General features: G+C 35.4%; 1 protein-coding gene across 7 annotated transcripts in view; it reads left to right on the top strand.

Moving 5' to 3' along the window:
• Nucleotides 1–1,866: 1,866 nt before the first annotated feature.
• Nucleotides 1,867–21,817, top strand: part of plekha1b (pleckstrin homology domain containing, family A (phosphoinositide binding specific) member 1b) — a 45,757-nt gene continuing 25,806 nt past the window's right edge. For all 7 annotated transcript variants that reach the window (XM_058793513.1, XM_058793514.1, XM_058793512.1 and 4 more), the window contains exon 1: nucleotides 1,867–1,995. The gene's annotated coding sequence lies outside the window, so the exon portion shown is untranslated. The remainder of the gene's footprint in view (nucleotides 1,996–21,817) is intronic.

Below are 21,817 nucleotides of genomic sequence, written 5' to 3' on the forward strand. Positions count from 1 at the left end.
TTTTTGAGTGAACGATCCCTTTAAGACTGTTAAGAATGGGATGCGATAAAACATTTTTTTTTTAAAAAGTAACCGCAACTATTTTTTTTTTTTTTTAGCAATTCCTACTTTTATACCTCACAATTGTGACTTATTTTGTGCAAATCTGAAAATTCATCTCAGAACTTTGAGATATAAACACAGAATTTCAAGATGTTAACTCACAATTCTGAGAAGAAACATCCAAATTGTGAGAAACTCAAATTTGAAAGAACAAAAAGTCAAAATTGTTAGATAAAAAGCTGTAATAGACCTTTTTTTTATTATTATTAAAATAATAATAATTGCAAAACATAAACTTCATCAAAATCAAAATTGTGAGATGTTAACTCAAAATTCTGAGAAAAAAGTAAGAATTGTGAGATATAAACTCAGAATTGCGGAGATAAAAGTTGCAATTGTTGTATTATTATTATTATTATTATTATTTTAATAATTCCATGGTAGAAACAGGCTTCCATAGAAAACAGAATTTATGTATTTCGTTGTTTCAAAAATATTAATTTGCTGTTTCAAACTCTACGGTTTGTCCAAGTTGCATAATAGCACTATACATGTATTGTTCAAACTTAAAAATGTATTAAAAATGATCTATTAATTTTGTCATTAATCAGAGACATAATTTATATTGTGTTTAGAGCAGTTTTTCAGTCTGTTTGTTTTTATACATATTTTAACATAGTAGCTTTTTTTTGTTGTTTTTTTTTTTTTTTATCTCAATATGTACAGTCTGTGCAGGTCACTATAACCTCTAATAACTTTTGCTCAAATCTCAAACGTGCACCTAAACAATAAAACACTGGGCGAGAGAACATCCAGGGGGATTTCCCATAATACAGCACTATTTCCTTCTCTTCGGTCACCTAGAGCATTGAAAGGCATGAACTGGATATACCACATATTTTATTCTACACTGTGGAAGTATAAAAGCACCAAAGCTTTAAAATACATTAGTAAAAAGTAAAAATTAAAAAACAATAAAAAGTGTAATATAGTAATTTATTCCTATGATGGCAAAGCTGAATTTTCAGCAGCCATTACTCCATTCAAAAATCATTCTAATTATGCTGATTTGGTGCTCAATTATTAATAAAAGTTCTTATTATTATCAGTGTTACGCTGTTTAATATTTTTGTTTCAAAAGAATAGTTTATTTTTCTTTTTTTTTCTTTTTTTCTTTTTTTACATTATCAATATCTTCTATTACTGTCACTTTTGATACATTTGATGTGTCCTTACTGAATAACAGTATTAATTTCTTTTTGTTATGAAAAATCCTACATATCCTTAACTTTAAATTTTGCACAAAAATACAAAGCAGCACAATAATAATATAATGTTTCTTGAGCAACACTTTAATGATGATGATTATAATTGCAAGTCAACATATTATAATGATTTGTGAATCGCATTTATGTGACTGCAATAAAACTATTAGAAAAGAGGATCAAAAGTGACCTGCACTTAATCAGCTGAACAACAGGCATTCTATTTATAACTACAAATCCCATCGTCCTTTTCTCTACATCCGGAAAAGAAGGGGCCTTTTCCGCCTTCAGTCGTAATTTTGTAAGTCCCACTATGGTTAAGGTTTGGGTCATGAATATTAATTATATCCCCTGACAGAGGGCTGTTTGATTGGCTGAATGCAGACCTAAGAAAGTGGGCGTTAGTCTGCTGCCGAACAGTCGAATCCAACTGCCGGGAGGGCTTGGCTCATGTTTATTAATGCAGAAACGTGACTGGACGCTCTAGGAAGGTTGCCTAGTGACGTCATCAGGAACTAATTAATATTCATGAGCGTAACCCTGGTCATAGTGGGATTCGCAGTTCCGCTCTCCGCCCGTCAGTTGTGGGATAGGCAGACCGTCGGAACTTTGTGGGAGATGGGCTAAAAGTCCAGCACTGGCAGACCGAACACTGCTGCACAGGAGTTTCACAGCTGCTTATAAGTGTGTAAGTTATCTACACATTTACTAACGAGACATATCGTGGAATTTTAAACTTTGAATGCGTGTTATTGGTTGTGTTCAAATCAGTAACGTTAGTTACACATTTACTGGGGCAGTTCACTAACGTTAACTCCCTTTATGCAAAATCTGTCTTTTCTGTTTCAGATAACAGGTTATATACCGATCGGAACACATGAAATCATTTAGTCTTGACATGTTAAATCATTTTTGATCTCGCTCTTAGAAATGATAGATTGATTTTGTCTGAAGATATGGCATTGATGCGTTATATCTGTACACAGCTCTAAAACCTAGTGCACTGCTTAACTAGAAAGCATTTTTGGACATCAAAAGCATGAATGGAACGCACAAACGCGCTTGTGATGCTTGCAAATGCTGTAGAAGTACCTGTAATGTGGTGATACCATGGTACAGCGATGCAGTGATAGTATCAGGTGATATTACCATGTTACTGCTACTGAGATGAAAAAAAGAGGCAGTGAAGAGACAGCTGTCAATCACTGTTTTGATCTAGAGTTCAAAAGCGCCGCCCGCTTTTTTAGTGGCCTTGGTTTTTTGAGGTGTAGAGAATCTTTCCCATAGAGAATTTTAAATCTTTGTTAAAACATTATAGGCACTGAACCAAACCACCCAGCTACAAAGTGAATCACAACGTTACAAACTTTGATTTTAAGCCAAAAAAAAAAAAAAAATGAAAATTGAAAATCTGACAAAAGACAATGGTACAAGACTGTGCACTTAATGGCTTTAATGATAATGGACATATATAAAACTATTGACTTAGAGTAGGGCTGATAAACGATTAGGCCTAATCATGATTAATCACATTCAAAATAAAAGTGTATGTTTATGTAATTGCGTGTACTGTGTATATTTGTGACCACAAGACCAGTCATAAGGGTCAGTTTTTTGAAATTGAGATTTATACATCATCTGAAAGCTGAATAAATAAGCTTTCCATTGATGTATGGTTTGTTAGAATTGGACGATATTTGGTTGAAATACAACTATTTGAAAATCTGGAATTTGAGGGTGCCAAAAAATCGAAATATTGAGAAAATCGCCTTTAAAATTGTCCAAATGAAGTCCTTAGCGATGCATATTACTAATCAAAAATTAAGTTTTGACATATTTACGGTAGGAAATTTACAAAATATCTTCATGGAACATGATCTTTACTTATGTATACTAAGTATGTAACATATAATATATAAACATAAGCTTTTATTTTGAATGTGATTAATTGCGATTAATCGTTTTCCAGCCCCAATTTAGAGATGTTGATGATATAGAAACAGTATATTAACAATATATAAATTTATTTCAAAGTTTCAAATTTCGGACACAGCCCTTTTTTTAGTTTTTTGATTTATTCATTTAAAAAAATGCTGAAATAATTTAGGCTGAACAGCTTACAAAAATGTATCCCTTCAATTACAAATACATAATTCATAGATAGCTCTGTCGTATATATGTTATAGTTAAAAAAAAAAAAAAAAATTCCCCTGTAGAGGAAATGAATGGGATTTTTGTATCTGGAACCCGGAGGGTTGGACTACATTGTGTTTTTTTTTTTGTTTTTGATTACTGTTTGGAATTATTTGTATTATTATTGTATTATTGTATGGAATAGAGCTGTATCAAAAATAGATTATTGTTTTTTATTAATAATAATAATAGTAACTAACAACTAATAGTAACTGCTATAATTTCATATTTTCATGGCAGTTATTCCACAGTTTCCTGTTTCCACACAGACACACGTGGGTTCTAAGTTAGGAACTGTGTAAATTGATACATGCATTTTTAAAAAAAAAACTCTAACCTACTCATGTATGCACCTATTACGTTCATGATAATATGACATTAACATGAAAATGTATTTATTTTGATATTACGGAAGTGTAAACAGTAAGATTGTAACAAAATAAAATAAAATAGTTTTCCAACTTTCCATCACAAAAACAATGCAGAATTAATGGGTTGTTGTGTGATGTTATGCTCAAGGTATTTTACTCAAGGAAGATATGCCAAACCTGTCAAGCAAGTATGTCAAGGGTATCAAATAAATATCAAAGTTCCTCCAAAACTGCAGTGCTGAAGTGAAAACAGTCAGGTGTTGTGCTGGGGTCTATCCAAACAGTTTTGTACATAAAGCAACATAGAGTTTGTACACAAATACCATATTACAGATATGGTTCAAAACCAAAAAATTATATTTTTTCTTCAGAAAGGATGCATTATATAACATAAACATACAATATTTTATTACATAAACATTAAAATAATTAAAAACAAACATTAAAAATGGCTTAAATATTAAACAAACATAAACATAAAATATTGACTGGGTGAATTATAATATGTTATCTACTAAGACGTACTGCATGTGCAAAGAAAGTTAAAAGAAAATAAATAAATAAAATTTATAAATTGATTAACTCATTCCAGCCTTTTACATAGGTTACCATATTATCCGAAGTGTTGAGATTTTTTTCTAAAGCTCATTCGCTTGTTTTCCATCAACCAGTTGAGATTTACAACAAAAATCTGATCCAATTTTCACATTGGTCTGAACAAAAATGGCAGACAGGCTGAATAAAAATGTAAATCTACTGTCTGCCAGCAGGCAGCACTTATGGAACAGCAGAAATGGAGTTGTTTCCTGGTAACCTCTGTAAACAAACCAGCTCTGAGCTTACACTACTTAACACATTTCATGGAGGGAAGATTAAATGTTATCGAAACTTTTCAGGAGTAGGGTTACAAAAAGGAAATATTCCAGAAATTTTGGAAACTTTACAGGATTTTTTGGAATATTCCACGGCTTTTTGGAAAGTTTCCGGAAATTTACTGGAAATTTTCCACCCCTTTGCAACCCTATTCAGGAGACAGGTGGTTCTTCCTTATGCACTTTGCTTAATGCTGAGTTTACCCCAAGTTTTTTAAATTGATATAAACAAATATGGTTTTAGTGATATTTAAAATATGAAATGCTAATACTAGCCGTTGAGACTTTATATCATAGTTTATCACTAATGGTTATCCCTAGGGTGTAGGTGCTGTGTTATTTTCAAATGCAGCATGTACAACAACCAATAAAATATTGCCAGATTCAAGATTTGGAGAAAACTAAACACACCTTTAGTGCCACTCATTGGACATTTCACTTTAAAATTGTCACAAAACTTGCAAGAAGCCAATATCCTATTCTTCACCTTGTTATCATTATTTCAATCTGTATTGTCAAAAAAAAAAAAAATACCAATAAAAAAGATTTGAAGTAAAACTTGCAAAAAGCAACATAGTATAATTTTGCTGAAATGCTGGCACTGGCACGATATTTCAGTAAGGAAATTATTGGAAATTATTCTCTGTTGCAGTCAATACCAGTAATGCATAGCATCAGAATACTTCACTGCTGTTTCCTCTAGATCCAGTCGATCCAGTTTGCATTTCCTTCTTGTAGTTTACAAGTTTTATCTGACTCAGAACAGTGCATGTGTTGTAGACAAATCTATCTCTTGCTAGATAATATAACAAAAAGTCTCACACTGTACACCTGATGCAAATCTTGGCAGTGAATAAGGAAGGAAATGCCACCTTACCTCACTTAAACCTGAATCTGTCTCTCTCACTCAAACGTGAACATAAACAGAAGCACAGGTAGGGCCTGTAGGACATGTGTTCTGACAGACAGCATGCTACTGTTGGTTTTATTGGCACACACTGATTATGGATCCTTTTACATAAGTGTGGACATTCATGGGTGTGATGTATATATATTTACAGGCAAAGCTATTGCGTGGTCATCAGAGATCTGGATGTGTGTGTGTGTGTGTGTCTATATTTGTCTGTCTCTATGAATCAGACAGACAGAGCTCTTCCTGTGGATTAAACCTTTATTCATCATCATGACATGACAAAAAGCGAGTGGCACTTTCCAACTTTATATACTGCAATATACTACATAGCAAATACCATTGAGTTATTGTTTACATGTCGCAAAATGTAAACTGTATTATTGCACAGCTCTGTATGATTAAGTTGGATGTATAATTATTTCCAACTTTATCCACATACTGTGCATACAGTGCACTTATGTGAAGCAGTGTATACTATCAAGCAGTTAAGATTTGCTTTACATGAGAATGTGAATAAAGTTGGATGTAATACAGTATTTGTCCAACTTTAATATATTGCTAGTCAATAATATAGTTTACATTTTGTGACTATATAAATAATCATGCAGCTGAGATTTGCTATAGAGTTTATATCGCTCTATGTGAGTATAGTGTACAGTAGATATATAAAGTCTACACACCCCTGTTAAAATGCCAGGTTTCTGTGATGAGACTTTTTTCCACCTTTAATGTAAACTATAACCTGTACAACTCAATTAAAAAAACTAACTGAAATCTTTTAGGTGGGGCGGAAGTAAAAATAAAAAACTAAAATAATGCGGTTGCGTAAGTGTGCACACCCTTAAACTAATACTTTGTTGAAGCACCTTTTGATTTGATTACACCACTCAGTCTTTTTGGGTACGAGTCTATCAGCATGACACATCTTGAATGCAATATTTGCCTACTCTTCTTTGCAAAAACGCTCCAAATCTGTCAGATTGCGAGGGCATCTCCTGTGCACAGGCCTCTTCAGATCACCCCACATATTTTCAATCGGATTCAGGTCTGGGCTCTGTCTGGGCCATTCCAAAACCTGAATCTTCTTCTGGTGAAGCCGTTCTTTTGTTGATTTGGATGTATGCTTTGTGTTGTTGTCGTGCTGAAAGAAGAAGTTCCTCTTCATTTTCAGCTTTCTAGCAGAAGCCTGAAGGTTTTGTGCTAATATTGACTGGTATATGGAACTGTTCATAATTCCCTCCACCTTGACTAAGGCCCCAGTTCCAGCTGAACAAAAACAGCCCCAAAGCATGATGCTGCCACCACCATGCTTCACTATGGGTATGGTGTTCTTTTGGTGATGTGCAATGTTGTTTTTGCGTTAAACATACCTTTTTACTTTTTACAACAGACATTTATACTTTTATTTATTTTACCTTACAGGTGCTGGTCATATAATTATAATATCATCAAAAAGTTGATTTATTTCACTAATTCCATTCAAAAAGTTAAACTTGTATATTATATTCATTCATTACACACAGACTGATATATTTCAGATGTTTAATTCTTTTAATTTTGATGATTAGAGCCTACAGCTCATGAAAGTCAAAAATCAGTATCTCAAAATATTAGAATATTTACATTTGAGTTTGAATAAATGACCATCCCTACAGTATAAATTCTGGGTATCTCTTGTTCTTTGAAACCACAATAATGGGGAAGACTGCTGACTTGGCAATGATCCAGAAGATGAACATTGACACCCTCCACAAAGAGGGTAAGTCACAGAAGGTCATTACTGAAAGGTGTGGCTGTTTACAGAGTGCTGTATCAAAGCATATTAAATGCAAAGTTGACTGGAAGGAAGAATTTGGGTAGGAAAAGGTGCACAAGCAACAGGGATGACCGCAAGCTTCAAACACTTGGGAGAGCTTCACAAGGAGAGAACTGAAGCTGGAGTCAGTGCATCAAGAGTCACCACGCTCAGACGTCTTCAGGAAAAGGGCTACCAAGCCACTTCTGAACCAGAGACAACGTCAGAAGCGTCTTACCTGGGCTGTGGAGAAAAAGAACTGCACTGTTGCTCAGTGGTCCAAAGTCCTCTTTTCAGATTAAAGTAAATTTTACATTTAATTTGGAAATCAAGGTCCCAGAGTCTGAAGGAAGAGTGGAGAGGCACAGTATCCATGTTGCTTGAAGTCCAGTGTGAAGTTTCCACAGTCAGTGATGATTTGGGCTGCCATGTCATCTGCTGGTGTTGGTCCACTGTGTTTTCTGAAGTCCACAGTCAACGCAGCCATCTACCAGGAAATTTTAGAGCACTTCATGCTTCCTTCTGCTGACAAGCTTTATGGAGATGCTGATTTCATTTTCCAGCAGGACTTGGCACCTGCCCACACTGCCATAGGTACCAAAAGCTGGTTCAATGACCATAGTGTTACTGTGCTTGATTGGCCAGCAAACTCGCCTGACCTGAACCCCATAGAGAATCTATGGGGTATTGTCAAGAGGAAGATGAGAGACACCAGACCCAACAATGCAGATGAGCTGAAGGCCACTATCAGAGCAACCTGGGCTCTCATAACACCTGAGCAGTGCCACAGACTGATCGACTCCATGCCACGCCGCATTGCTGCAGTAATTCAGGCAAAGGAGCCCCAACTAAGTATTGAGTGCTGTACATGCTCATACTTTTCATTTTCATACTTTTCAGTTGGCCAAGATTTCTAAAATCCTTTCTTTGTATTGGTCTTAAGTAATATTCTAATATTTTGAGATACTGATTTTTGACTTTCATGAGCTGTAAGCTCTAATCATCAAAATTAAAAGAAATAAACATTTGAAATATATCAGTCTGTGTGTAATGAATTAATATAATATACAAGTTTAACTTTTTGAATGGAATTAGTGAAATAAATCAACTTTTTGATGATATTATAATTATATGACCAGCACCTGTATTTCTAAAGGGATTTTTCATCTAGGAGGTTTGGTATCTAAAATGCACATCAGCGTTTACATGCTACTTATAGAATGGAAGTGCTTCTGTTTTTTTTTTTTTCATTTATTGAATACAATCTTGAGATTATGAATATTCAATGCATACTCTAAATATTTTATCACTGAATGTGAATGGTCTAAATTCTGCTGTTAAACGAACCCGTGTGTTAGAATATTTACACCGTAAATCTATTTCCTGTGCCCTAATTCAAGAGACACATTTAAAACAATCTGACGTGGCACGTTTTCAGAATAAATATTAGAAATTAGCGGCTTTTTCCTGCGCTCAAAATAAAACTAAGGGGGTGCTTATCCTTGTTAACCGAAAGTTAAATTTAACAATTGAACACCTTGGTAGTGATGAGAAGGGTAGATTTGTTTTTATCCGATGCAAAATATATAATAATAGGTTAGCATTGGTCTCTATTTATGGTCCGAATGAGACAGACAGTTCCTTACACAGATTTCCAAAACATTACTTGAGCAGACTGACTACCCATTAGTGGTGGGTGGTGATTTTAATGCTGTCATAAATCCTGCTTTAGATAAATCTCAATCTGATACAACAGCCAATCCATCCTCTAAATTACTGAATAAATTCATCACGGAGCTCAACTTAATCGATCTTTGGAGAATTCAGAATACTAAAGCTAAGGACTTCACTTTTTTTCTAATAGACATAAGACTTTCTCTAGGATAGACTACATATTTCTCAGCCCATCTTTAATTTCGTCTACTTCCTCCATCTCTATATTACCAATTTTATTATCTGATCATTCTGCTGTGATGTGCAGTGTTCCTCTTTCCGATATTAAAGCCAAAGCCCCTAGATGGCGCTTTAACATATCATTATTAAGTAATCAGACTTTCATTACTTCACTAAAAGAATATATTAAGGAATTTCTTGAAATCAATATGCCCTCTGATGTGGATCCTCAAATAATATGGGAATCTACTAAGTGTGCTATACGAGGATTCTGTATATCTTTTTCTTCTACTCTTGCCAAAGCGAAAACTCACCAGTTTACACAATTAGAAAATAAAATCCAATCATTGCAAAACCTACAAAAACAACATTTTACTGAGCAACAGGCTACACAGTTGTCCTCTTTAAAAGAAGAATGTGATTTACTTTACAATGTATTTTACATAGAACTAGGCAAAAATATTATTTTGAATCAGAGAGACCTAGTCATTTATTGGCCCTTAGGTTGAAAGAATGCGAGTCTAAGGCATATATTAACGCAATAAAATCATCGGATGATCAGGTCACACACGAAACCTGTGGCAATTAATGACATATTTAAAGGTTTTTACATGAATCTGTATAAAGCCGAAACAGATTTTGATGAACCAATTTGTAAGCAGTATTTAGATAAATTGGAACTGCCTCGGATCTCACATGTGGATAAAGAGTCTTTGGAGGCCCCATTAAGTTTGGAGGAGCTTCACGTCTCTATAAAAAGCCTTCAAAAGGGCAAATCGCCGGGTCTAGATGGTCTCCCCCCTGAATTATATTTGGAAATTTGGGATTTGGTAGGGACACTTATGCTTAATTCATTTAATTTTGCAATTGAACATGGGGTATTTCATAGAGATCAAAAAACATCAATGATTTCATTACTTCTTAAAAAAGGGAAAGATCCATTAGATTGTTCCAGCTACAGACCGATTTCACTTATCCCATGTGATCTAAAAATCTATGCTAAAGTTTTTGCTTTTCGTATTGAGAAGGTAATTCATAGTCTGATCAAGGAGGACCAAACCGGTTTTATCAAGGGGCGAAATGTATCTGACAATATGCGTCGACTCCTTCATATTCTTGACTTTGCAGACTCCCACCCGACCCCTTGTGCGGTCTTTTCACTTTTTCACTTTTAAGACATTATACCACACATCTGCAGCATCAGTCATAACTGGTAATATTATTTCCCCCCCGTTCCCTTTGCAGCGGGGAACAAGGCAGGGATGTCCGCTTTCCCCCTTATTGTTTTGTCTATCTCTTGAACCCTTAGCACAAGCCATCAGGAAATCTGAAGTATCGATTAAGATTCATGATCATAATCATAGTATTTCGTTATACGCTGATGATATTATTCTATATTTAGACCACTTTGATGTTTTAGTCTCTAGTATAATTAAGGAATTTGATAATTTTAGTAGTTTATCAGGATATAAAATAAATTGGAGCAAATCTGCTTTAATGCCAATTAACAATGTTAAAGTTAATTCTTCTATTCCCTCATTTATCCCTATTAAGGAATCTTTCATCTATTTGGGCATTACCATATATAAAAACATTCATAAGATTGCCAGAGACAATTTTAATAATATTTTAGTTAAGGTCAAAAATGACATTCAAAGATGGAAGAATCTTAAAGTCTCTCTTCAAGGAAGAATCTCCACTGTTAAGATGAATTTGTTACCTCGATTTAATTTTTAACCACTTTAACCACTACCACTTTCTCCCCCTCCAGGTTACTTTAAGGAGATCAACTCTGTAATTTCTAAATTTATCTGGAATGATAAATGCCCCAGAATTAAACTTACCACATTACAACATCCTAATAGCGCAGGAGGACTGGCTGTACCAAATTTTGAACTGTATTATTGGTCGTTCCAGCTTAAGGCTCTTCATAATTGGGTTGATCCTCAATCTACAGTTTCTTGGAGAGTGATTGAAGCTGACAAGGTTAAACCAAATAGACTCCAAGATATCTTATTTACTGTCACAGGAAAAAAAAGGGGATAATTATAAATTTGGTCCGGTTGTGGCCAACTCTATTAAAATCTGGAAAACGGTAGAACGTCGGATAGGAGGAACCTTCAAATTTTGTAACAGTACACCTTTATGGCACAATTTTAATTTTGTATGTGGAAATCGTCCATTTGTCCAACCCTCTCGGTCCTCTTTAGGTGTAAACACGTGCGGTGATATATATGATAACCAGGGCCTATGTTCATTTCAGACATTAAGAACTAAATTTTGTCTACCAGCATCCGCATAATTTGTCTTTCTTCAATTACGTTCTGCTCTCAAAGCGTATGGAGTTCCTTGGGCATCTCCCATCTCCTCTCATCCTATGCAGGATTGGATTGCACCATCTGTTGGTCGGCCGTCTGTTTCTTTAATATATAATAAGATTATTGATTGCATTACAAAACCTCTTTCTATTAAAACTATTTGGAATAGGGAATTATCTGACCTTAATTTATCTGTCGACTGGGAGAGAGTGTGGTCTAATCTCAGTTTAACATCTAAAAATCTAGCTCATCGGCTTATTCACTTCAAAGTCATTCATAGAGCATACATAACTCCTTACAAAAGATTTAAAATGAAACTACAACCGAATCTCAACTGCCATATATGTAATACTACATTATCAGGTACTTTTCTGCATATGTTTTGGGAATGTCCTGTCGTCATCAGTCTATGGACACATGTAAACCTGGTTTTATCATCCTTACTGCAAATTGATTGGTCTGTTAATCCAAGTTTGTGTCTTCTTAATGATGATTCTGGTCTCTGTATAAGTTCAATGCAAAAGAGAATGTTGTTTGCTGGTTTTACAGCTGCGAAGAAGACAATAATACAAAACTGGTTTACACCGCACATGTGTGGAAAAACATATTGGATCCATAGCCTCCTGCAAATAGTGACTTGTGAATGTACAACAGCACGAATCAATGGGGCCAAGCCTTCTACCATCGATGCTTGGCAGTGCTTTCTTTGATATACGTGACTGTATAAAGGAGTGACTTTTGTGTTTTTCTTGTCCTTCCCTCTCCCTCCTTTTGACTGGACTTTGAGATATTGAGTATGTCTGTTGTGTTTTTTTTTTGTTGTTGTTGTTTTTTGTTGTTGTTTTTTTAAATTTTGGATGTTATGTATGAAAAATAAAAAATGTTGATAACAACAACAACAAAAAAAACATACCTTTAGAATTATGGCCAAAAAGTTCAACCTTGGTTTTATCAGACTATAACACATTTTCCCACATGCTCTTGGGAGCCTTCAAATGTGTTTTTGCAAAATTTAGCCGGGCTTGGATGTTTTTCTTGCCACCCTACCCCATAGCCCAGACATATGAAGAATATGGGAGATTGTTGTCACATGTACTACACAGCCAGTACTTGCCAGCTCATTTAATGTAGCTGTAGGCCTCTTCGCAACCTCCCTGACCAGTTTTCTTCTTGTCTTTTCATCAATTTTGAAGGGACGTCCAGCTCTTGGTAATGTCACTGTTGTGCCACTTGATGATGACTGTCTTCCAGTGTTCCATGGTATATCTAATGCCTTGGAAATTCTTTTGTACCCTTCTCCTGACTTATACCTTTTAACAATGAGATCCCTTTGATGCTTTGGAAGCTCTCTGCGGACCATGGCTTTTGCTGTAAGATGAAAATGTCGGGAAAAGCCTACTAGAACAGCTAAACTTTATTTGGGTTTAATCAGAGGCACTTTAAATCAGGGGCGGCGTTTCCATATGGCAGAGTATGGCAGTTGCCATACCCTAGCCCAGTCAGGTGCTGTGAAAAATTATCCAAAATTGAGTTTATTATAATTCGTTATTATCATTTTAAATCAGAGGGTTTTAAAAATAGTTAACCAATGATAAGCATTAAAAAGAGCTTGTCAGTAAAACTTCATAACGCCATTGGATCATCAAGCTCTCAGCGAGACCTCGTAACTTCACCCAGCCTCCAATTAGATTGACGCGCTGCGCACAGCCTGGACGCAGATCCCCGCTATTTCGCAATGCAAGGGTAAATAAATAATTGATGTTTGAATAGTACAGCGTTTTCTTTACTCAAACACTATGTCTGTAAAGGCTAATGTTTTTGTGTGTTTGAAGAGCGGAGAAGAATTAGGTTATTTAACATCTAGCCAATAGCCTAAACTTTTGTACGTTTTAAATATCCTGTGCATAAGTGCTTAAGTTGAGATTTTGGCCAAGTGTATTAAACAACAAGAGAAACTAAGCACCCATAGCTACTATCAACGTTATATAACCCGTAAAGTTGATGAAAGCATATAATGCAATGCACTTGCTGCCTCAGATAACAGTTACAGCCGTTCTAATGACAGACAAAACACTCCATCTCCGTCATTCGCTGGTCAAAAACATTGTTAACTCCATTTGAGCTGGATTTTCATATAATGTTAAGTGCAAGTGTCTGATACAATACCAACGCTGATGACGCAGTGTTGTTTAATTATTGAATTTTTTTCCCTTTTTTCTCTTCCACTCCCCATCCCCCCACCCCCCGCACCATACCCTATGGTTTTGTGAAACTCCGCCACTGCTTTAAATGATGATAGGTCTGTGTACTGTCTCCTATTTAACATGAGTTTGAATGTGATTTCTTAATTCTGAACACAGCCACATCGTTAGTTATAAGAGGGTGTGCACACTTATGCAACCACATTATTAATTTTTTTTATTTTTACTCCCACTTTCCTAAAAAATTTCAGTTTGTTTTTTAATTGAGTTGTACAGGTTATAGTTTACATTAAAGGTGGAAAAAGTTCTGAAATGATTTATCTTGGTCTAATTTTTTTAACATCACACCTGGCATTTTAACAGGGGTGTGTAGACCTTTTTTATATCCACTGTATATAGTGTATGTACAACCCGAATTCTGGAAATGTTGGGACGTTTTTTAAATGGGAATAAAATGAAACTAAAAGACTTTCAAATCACATGAGCCAATACTGTATTCACAATAGAACATAGAGAACATAACAAATGTTTAAACTGAGAAATGTTACACTTTTATTCACTAAATGAGCTCATTTCAAATTTGATGCCTGCTACAGGTCTCAAAAAAGTTGGCACGGGGGCAACTAAGGACTGAAAAAGCAAGACATTTTGAAAAGATTCAGCTGGGAGAACATCTAGCAACTAAATAAGTTAATTGACATCAGGTCTGTAACATGATTATCTATAAAAGGTATGTCTTAGAGAGGCAGAGTCTCTCAGAAGTAAAGATGGGCAGAGGCTCTCCAATCTGTGAAAGAGTGCGTAAAAAGATTGTGGAATACTTTAAAAACAACGTTCCTCAATGTCAAATTGCAAAGGCTTTGCAAATCTCATCATCTACATTGCATAACAAAAGATTCAGAGAGACTGGAGAAATCTCTGTGTGTAAAGGAACAAGGCCGAAGACCTTTGTTGGATGCCCGTGGTCTTCGGGCCCTCAGACAACACTGCATCACTCATCGGCATGAATCTGTCATTGACATTACTAAACGGGCCCAGGAATACTTCCAGAAACCACTATCGGTAAACACAATCCACCATGCCATCTGCAGATGCCAACTAAAGCTCTATCATGCAAAAAGGAAGCCATATGTGAACATGATCCAGAAGCGCCATCGTGTCCTGTGGGCCAAGGCCCATTTAAAATGGACTGTTTCAAAGTGGAAAGTCCAAATTTGACATTCTTGTTGGAAATCACGGACGCCGTGTCCTCCGGGCTAAAGACGAGGGAGACCTTCCAGCGTGTTATCAGCATTCAGTTCAAAAGCCAGCATCTCTTGTATGGGTATGGGGGTGCATAAGTGCATACGGTATGGGTAGCTTGCATGTTTTGGAAGGCACTATGAATGCTGAAAGGTATATAAAGGTTTTAGAGCAACATATGCTCCCCTCCAGTTGACGTCTATTTCAGGGAAGGCCTTGTATATTTCAGCAGGACAATGCAAAACCACATACTGCAGCTATTATAACAGCTAGGCTTCGTAGTGGAAGAGTCCGGGTGATGAATTGGTCTGCCTGCAGACCAGTTCTTTCACCTATAGAGAACATTTGGCGCATAATTAAACAAAAAATATGTCAAAGACGACCACGAACTCTTCAGCAGCTGGAAACTTATATCAGGCAAGAATGGGACCAAATTCCAACACCAAAACTCCAGAAACTCAAAACCTCGATGCCCAGACAACTTCAAACTGTTTTGAAAAGAAGAAGAGATGCTACACCATGGTAAACATGCCCCATCCCAACTATTTTGAGACCTGTAGCAGGCATCAAATTTGAAATGAGCTCATTTTGTACATAAAATTGTAAAATATCTAAATATTTGTTATTTATGTTCTATTGTGAATAAAATATTGGCTCGTGATTTGAAATTCTTTTGCACAAAGGCGCCGGCACGCGCTGTAGCCTTTATCATTCCATATCAAAGCGCAAAAGAAACTACGTGCATGCAATGTCATGGTCAGTTAAGTCATGAAGGCGATTAAAAGAGGTGGGGAAGTCGTGGCCTAATGGTTAGAGAGTCGGACTCGTAACCCAAAGGTTGTGGGTTTGAGTCTTGGTACCGGCAAGGATTGTAGGTGGGGGGAGTGAATGTACAGCACCCTCAATACCACAACTGAGGTGCTCTTGAACAAGGCACTGAACCCCCAACTGCTCCCCGGGCGCCGCAGCAAAAATGGCTGCCCACTGCTCCAGGTGTGTGTGTTCACTGCTGTGTGTGTGCACTTAGGATGGGATAAATGCAGAGCACTAATTTCGAGTATGGGTTACCATACTCACTTTCTTTTTCTTTTCTTAAAGCTGCCTTAGAACTGTGCATGTATGTATTATGAGTCACATTTAAGAACTCTGAAATGGATTTCAAAACTGTTCTGGAGCAGCCCAGCACTGTCTCCCTCATCTAACACACCTGATTCAACTCATCAGCTCATTAATAGAGACTTTAAAACCTGAAGTGGGTCAGAAAAGGCAAAGAGAGTTGAGAGAAAACACGACGCATGTAAGATCCGTGTTCCTATTCAGCAGCGGCAACTCTTTAAGAAACAGCACCCAAATTAACCTATTAACCCAGCTGCTGTGATGTCTGTTCATCAAAAGAAAAAGAGGAAATCAATAACTTTTATAGCTTTAATGATTCATCTATACTTAATTTAGAATTTAGTGTTTGATAACTATTCAATTTCTGTATATTTCCTACTTGCTGAAGGGCACAGGTAGCTAAATATGACATTCACATAAATGGGTTTATGTGAAGATTGTTTAAAGTTCACTTAAATTAGAAGTTATTTTATTAAAGTCTAATAAATATTAACAAAATTATAGAGGCATCAGTATTATTGGTGTCAGTGATACTGGCCTTCAGTCATAAAAAAAGATGCCATTAAACAAATATTGAAAATATACTGTCTTTATGTTGTTTCTACATTAATTTGAAGATTAAATGTGAAAGTATTGCAATATAAAAGTATATTTAAAAAGATTCTTTTTTTTTATCGATTGACAGCACTAATATATATATATCAAGTCTCAACTGCTTGATTGGTCATATTTTATATTATTGCCTAACTCTAATCTGCTAAATGCAAAGTCATTAAGGTATTATTTAAACTTAAAGATCAGGATTTTTTTTTGTAAAGTTGCTTTGCAACAATGTGTATTGTAAAAAGAAAATTTACATGAGTTTCCATGCAAAACACATAAGCAAAATGCTAAAGTATTCTGGATGACCGCAAGATCTCTAGGGTTCCACCTTCATTGTAAATCAATGCAAATGAAAATCCAAATTTTAATTTGATTGTCTGCTAGCCAGACAAAAAAAAACTGTATTTTTGTTATATGAGATGAACAAATGTTCTTTAGACTGATATCACTACTCTATGTAATAAGTCAAACAGTGTCAAAAAAGGTTTTTTATTGTGACAAACTGAGGGCCTACTCCAGGTTGACTCGACATGATGGAAAAAACTGACCTCATTCCAAACTCCCGTCAGCCCATGGCAAAAGACTTGAAGCTGCTATGTTATGCACCTGTGTACATGCTTAGTATATAAGGGACCGTATAAGCTTCGCAATATTTTGGATTTAACACCTGTCTCACATTTTCTAAACAAAGTACCCTTTGGTAATTGTAGATGTAGCAACTATAAAACTCAAACTTTTAAGCATCCTTTTTTAAATAAATAGGCCTAAATAAATAATAAGAAGCAGTATGTCCTGTAAAACTGCCATTGTGATTTCATGTTGCATTGACATTGTCTTTGCAATGTGGGCAAAATTAGTCGACCTTTAATGACTAAAGATTTCAGAACATTGTTGCACCATTAGAAACCAAGATTTAAAAAGTATGGTAGCTCAGCATTTTTCTGCTTTTAGACATTTGGTTTCTACTTTACAATATATGGGAATAGCATTAATCAGTTGTCCAAGGCGTGGAGGTGATATTAATTAAGACTAAAGACTCGCAGTGACAAGTTTAGCGCTGAAAAGGCGTGGACACAGTTATTTTTGCGTCTGACCTTATTGAATATGCATCTGTAGGAGTTTCCCTTTCAAAATTTATGGGAGGAGATCATTAAAATGAATCACCCAACGTGATTTACTAATGTTACTACTAATTACTAACGTCTGTGTTCTTTAATGTGTGCATTGTCAGTAAATCGCACACAGAATTTTCCCCTCCCATCGGCACTTTTATGGAATTTTGCTCAAACGCTAATTTGTCCTGTTTAGTAAATCTGGCCCTTGGTATTTTTTGTTTGTTCCATGGCTTTGCGTGTGTGTTTGTGTTAGATTATTATTATTATTATTTTCAAATTAATTTGTATGTTTGTATATGTATATGTATGTTATTTTTTTAGTCATGTGTTTTTTAGTACACCTGGTAGTATAAGGCTTGCTGGTTTAAATTTTTAATTCTCTGGTGAAGAGCCTGTGTGCTCGAAACATCACCTGTATGATAGTCCACTATTAATTTTTTGCATTTTTGGAGCTTTGCTTGCCGACTTTGGTTTTGTTTTCTTATTATCCTTTTGTCAGTTACCCAGTTTGAGCATTTTGCCAGTAATGAGCGTTCTTTTGTTTGTTTTTGTACCTGTGATTGGTTAGGATCACCTTGAACTCTCTCTTCCTCTTTTAAACGCACTGTAGCTTTCAAATCTCCACCTTCCTGGAGTGGCTCCCAACTGCTCAAACACAGGGTTAGTAGTACAAGGACACAGCACATGATTTCTGACTCTACTCCTACACTATGCAGCAATCCAACAAGTTTACAGTGACAGGTCGTTTGTCTCTCCACACTAAATGCAAAATATTTTGTGATGTCAGACAATTACAGCCTAGTTATACAGGGCTAAGATCAACTGCTCAACTAGTAGTTCAGACAACATGCTGTCTTACATGGTAATATGTAGTTGTGCACATCCTTCACAGATACAGTAGAAAGTGATAGAAAATTCATTTGGCGAGAAGGGAAGGGGATCGGCCAACCCAGGCTCATGAAATATATTTTCCTATGGCAACATTTTTGACAAATAGATATTACATTGCTTCTTGTAGGTTTCATGGAAGTTTCAAAGTGAAATGTCAAAGAGTGACACTAAAAGGTTAATGCTTATAGGCATTTTAAAATAATATATTCGTATTCACATTTGAAAATAGCATATACCTACAGTACTGTACCAGGTGAGCTACCGAGAAAGCTTACTACATTAGAAAAGCCTTATACTCTATATGGGGTTTTGTACATGAGACAAAAATGTAGGCTATTCGTTTCAAAATCTTTTTTTTATTTTTATTTTTTTATATATTTTATTTAGGTCAAATTCTTAAATAGATTGCTTAGATTAGATGAATTATTGTGTTATGACATTACATCATATGACATTACATCTAAGAAATGGTACATGCAGAAGTTATCATAATATAGTAAATAAGGGCAAACTGCTGTCTTTGTAATCTGAGTGCAAGAATATTCAAATGTAATTTCATGGTGCAGCAAACATTTTCAGAGTTATTTAGACTGGAATATTATACATAAGAAATACCCTTAAATTTGACTTGAAATGAAAATTCACTCCATAAATTTTCCTTAATGATCTCAGTCTATCTATCTATCTATCTATCTATCTATCTATCTATCTATCTATCTATCTATCTATCTATCTAAAACCTCATAACCTTAATCAAAATGAAAATTCTTCCTGTGAAAATGACATACTTCTCATTGGTGATGTATTGCAGTACTTTTCCAATCATTTAGTCTGCTTAGACCTTGACTGCAATCTCACATTTATATATGGTTATTTATTATATATTTATGATATGACCTCCATTCATATCAACAATTTACCGACTGAACCAAGTCCCCGAACCCCCTTTTTTTTTCCAAACATCCCTTTCACTCGGATGTACATTACAATTCAGGAAAAAGAAAAAAAAATAAGAAAAAAGATCTGTTGATATTTCCATTACATGGCAGAAATCAATGGAAACATCCTTAATATCTAATTTTGCTACATTGTTTTTGGCTGTTATTATAGAGCACATATCCACAAAATGATTAAAAGTCCTAAATATCAACATCATCAACAAAAAGAAAAAATATAAACACTTGTAGGGGAAGAGTGTCTCTTTGTTATTAAATTCATATGTGAGAAGCTTGTGTGTGCAAACTTTCTCTACAGCAATATCAAATTGAATTAACGGGAGGTTTGTTGAAGTCATCAAACCTTGCAGGAAAGTTTCATCATATCTCTTCTAATTTGTTGTATCAAGTTGTTTATGAAGTCTTGCAGTGTTGGAAATTGTTGCATTTGTAAAAATGGTTCCAAAAGTTAAAAAAATTGGCACATCTTAAGTTTAAATCCATCGAGTTTTGCAACGGTATCAGACCATTTTATCTCATCACTGCAATCCCAGATTAAGGCCGTTCAAGTGATGGAAGCCGTCACTCAGAAAACATACTTTTGCCATGAAATTTTCATCTCGCATTTGAGACAGAAATGTGGCAGCTCTCTAGTGATGGTAGCCACGGAGAAAAGAAACATTCTTCTGTCTGAGTCCACAAAAATGTTTTCCATTCCTCTTGCCATTTATTATTGTGATGTAGGAGTAAATCACTGTGCTTGGCTGACACATCTCATAGGAGCCTGTGAAACATGGTGCTTTCGTGAAACTATGTTGTTAATGTTGATGTGCTATCCAAAATGAAGACATAAAGACACAGCTTTCTTATTGGTGGATCTTCTTTTATTTGTCGAAGAATGCCAGTATTTTACCTCTTGTCATTGTGTCAAACATCAGTATTTTTTTGAATAGATTGTGTTGTTTCTGTCTCCTCTATAGTGTTAGCATGTAATATTTCACAGTCTTTGAGTCAGTGAACGGTTTCTTCTTTTTTCTTGAGGACCCATGCTACACAGAGTGAGGCTGAAAGAGCTTTCTCTTGCTCGAAACATGATCTGACCATGATAGCTTGTTAAGCTTTGCACTTTATGTCAGTGAGTATCAGAGCCTGGAGGAAATTGTGTGTTGAAGTTTGAGTGCTTGGACTTGAAGTGCCTTCTCAGATTGTACTCCTGTATCACAGTACAACGCTTGTTACATGGCAAACTAGAAACACAATTTAGAAAACATTTTTTTTTTTCTTTACTTAACTGTCTGTTTCTGATAGTTAGCTTCTTTTGACATAGATTTAAAAAAACTGATTAATATAATTCACTTTTTTATTATGTGCTAATGTTTTGGTGGAATGCACTTTCAATGGATAGACAGAAATCTTACAGGTTTCATTAAAAACACCTTAATTTCTGTTTCTAAGATGAATGAAAGTCTTATGGATTTGGGATGCATAAATGATGGCAGAATTTATATTTTTTGGATGAAGTATTTCTGTTGGTAAAAAAAAAGAAGAATCTTGCAACTCAGAAACCTCAAAAACCTCAGCACCTGTTAGTTGAGTTCATTTAAATATCCTTAGGATTGACGCTGGCCACCAATTTAAATATCTGGCATTTTCATCACTTTCGGTGGATTTTGTCCCCCAAGCTTTGGATAATTTCTGCCCTAATAGGCATAACTTCTGCGTGAATCACAGTTAATATAGTGCTGTTATGACATTTAGAGAGGCTGTAGGTAAATGGTAAATTACACCGTTTAAGTTGTACATTGCTTCTCAGCTGTGGTAATGTCACAATCAAGTCATTTGTATTCATGCAGCTTTGTCTGATGGGGTTTTCATCAGCACAGAGGTCTGAAATGAAATAGGTGTCACTTCCATGGATAATGACCAAGAGTGACATCATAGGAAATTACCAGCATTTTTCCAGATGATTACGCACGAAGATACCAAATTTCTTCCACCTCTTTCTCTGCCCTTCTCATCTGCCTTACAATCAGCATTGTTTTCTTTGTGTTG

This window comes from Onychostoma macrolepis, chromosome 12 (assembly GCF_012432095.1).
Source record: "Onychostoma macrolepis isolate SWU-2019 chromosome 12, ASM1243209v1, whole genome shotgun sequence".
NCBI lineage: Eukaryota > Metazoa > Chordata > Actinopteri > Cypriniformes > Cyprinidae > Onychostoma > Onychostoma macrolepis.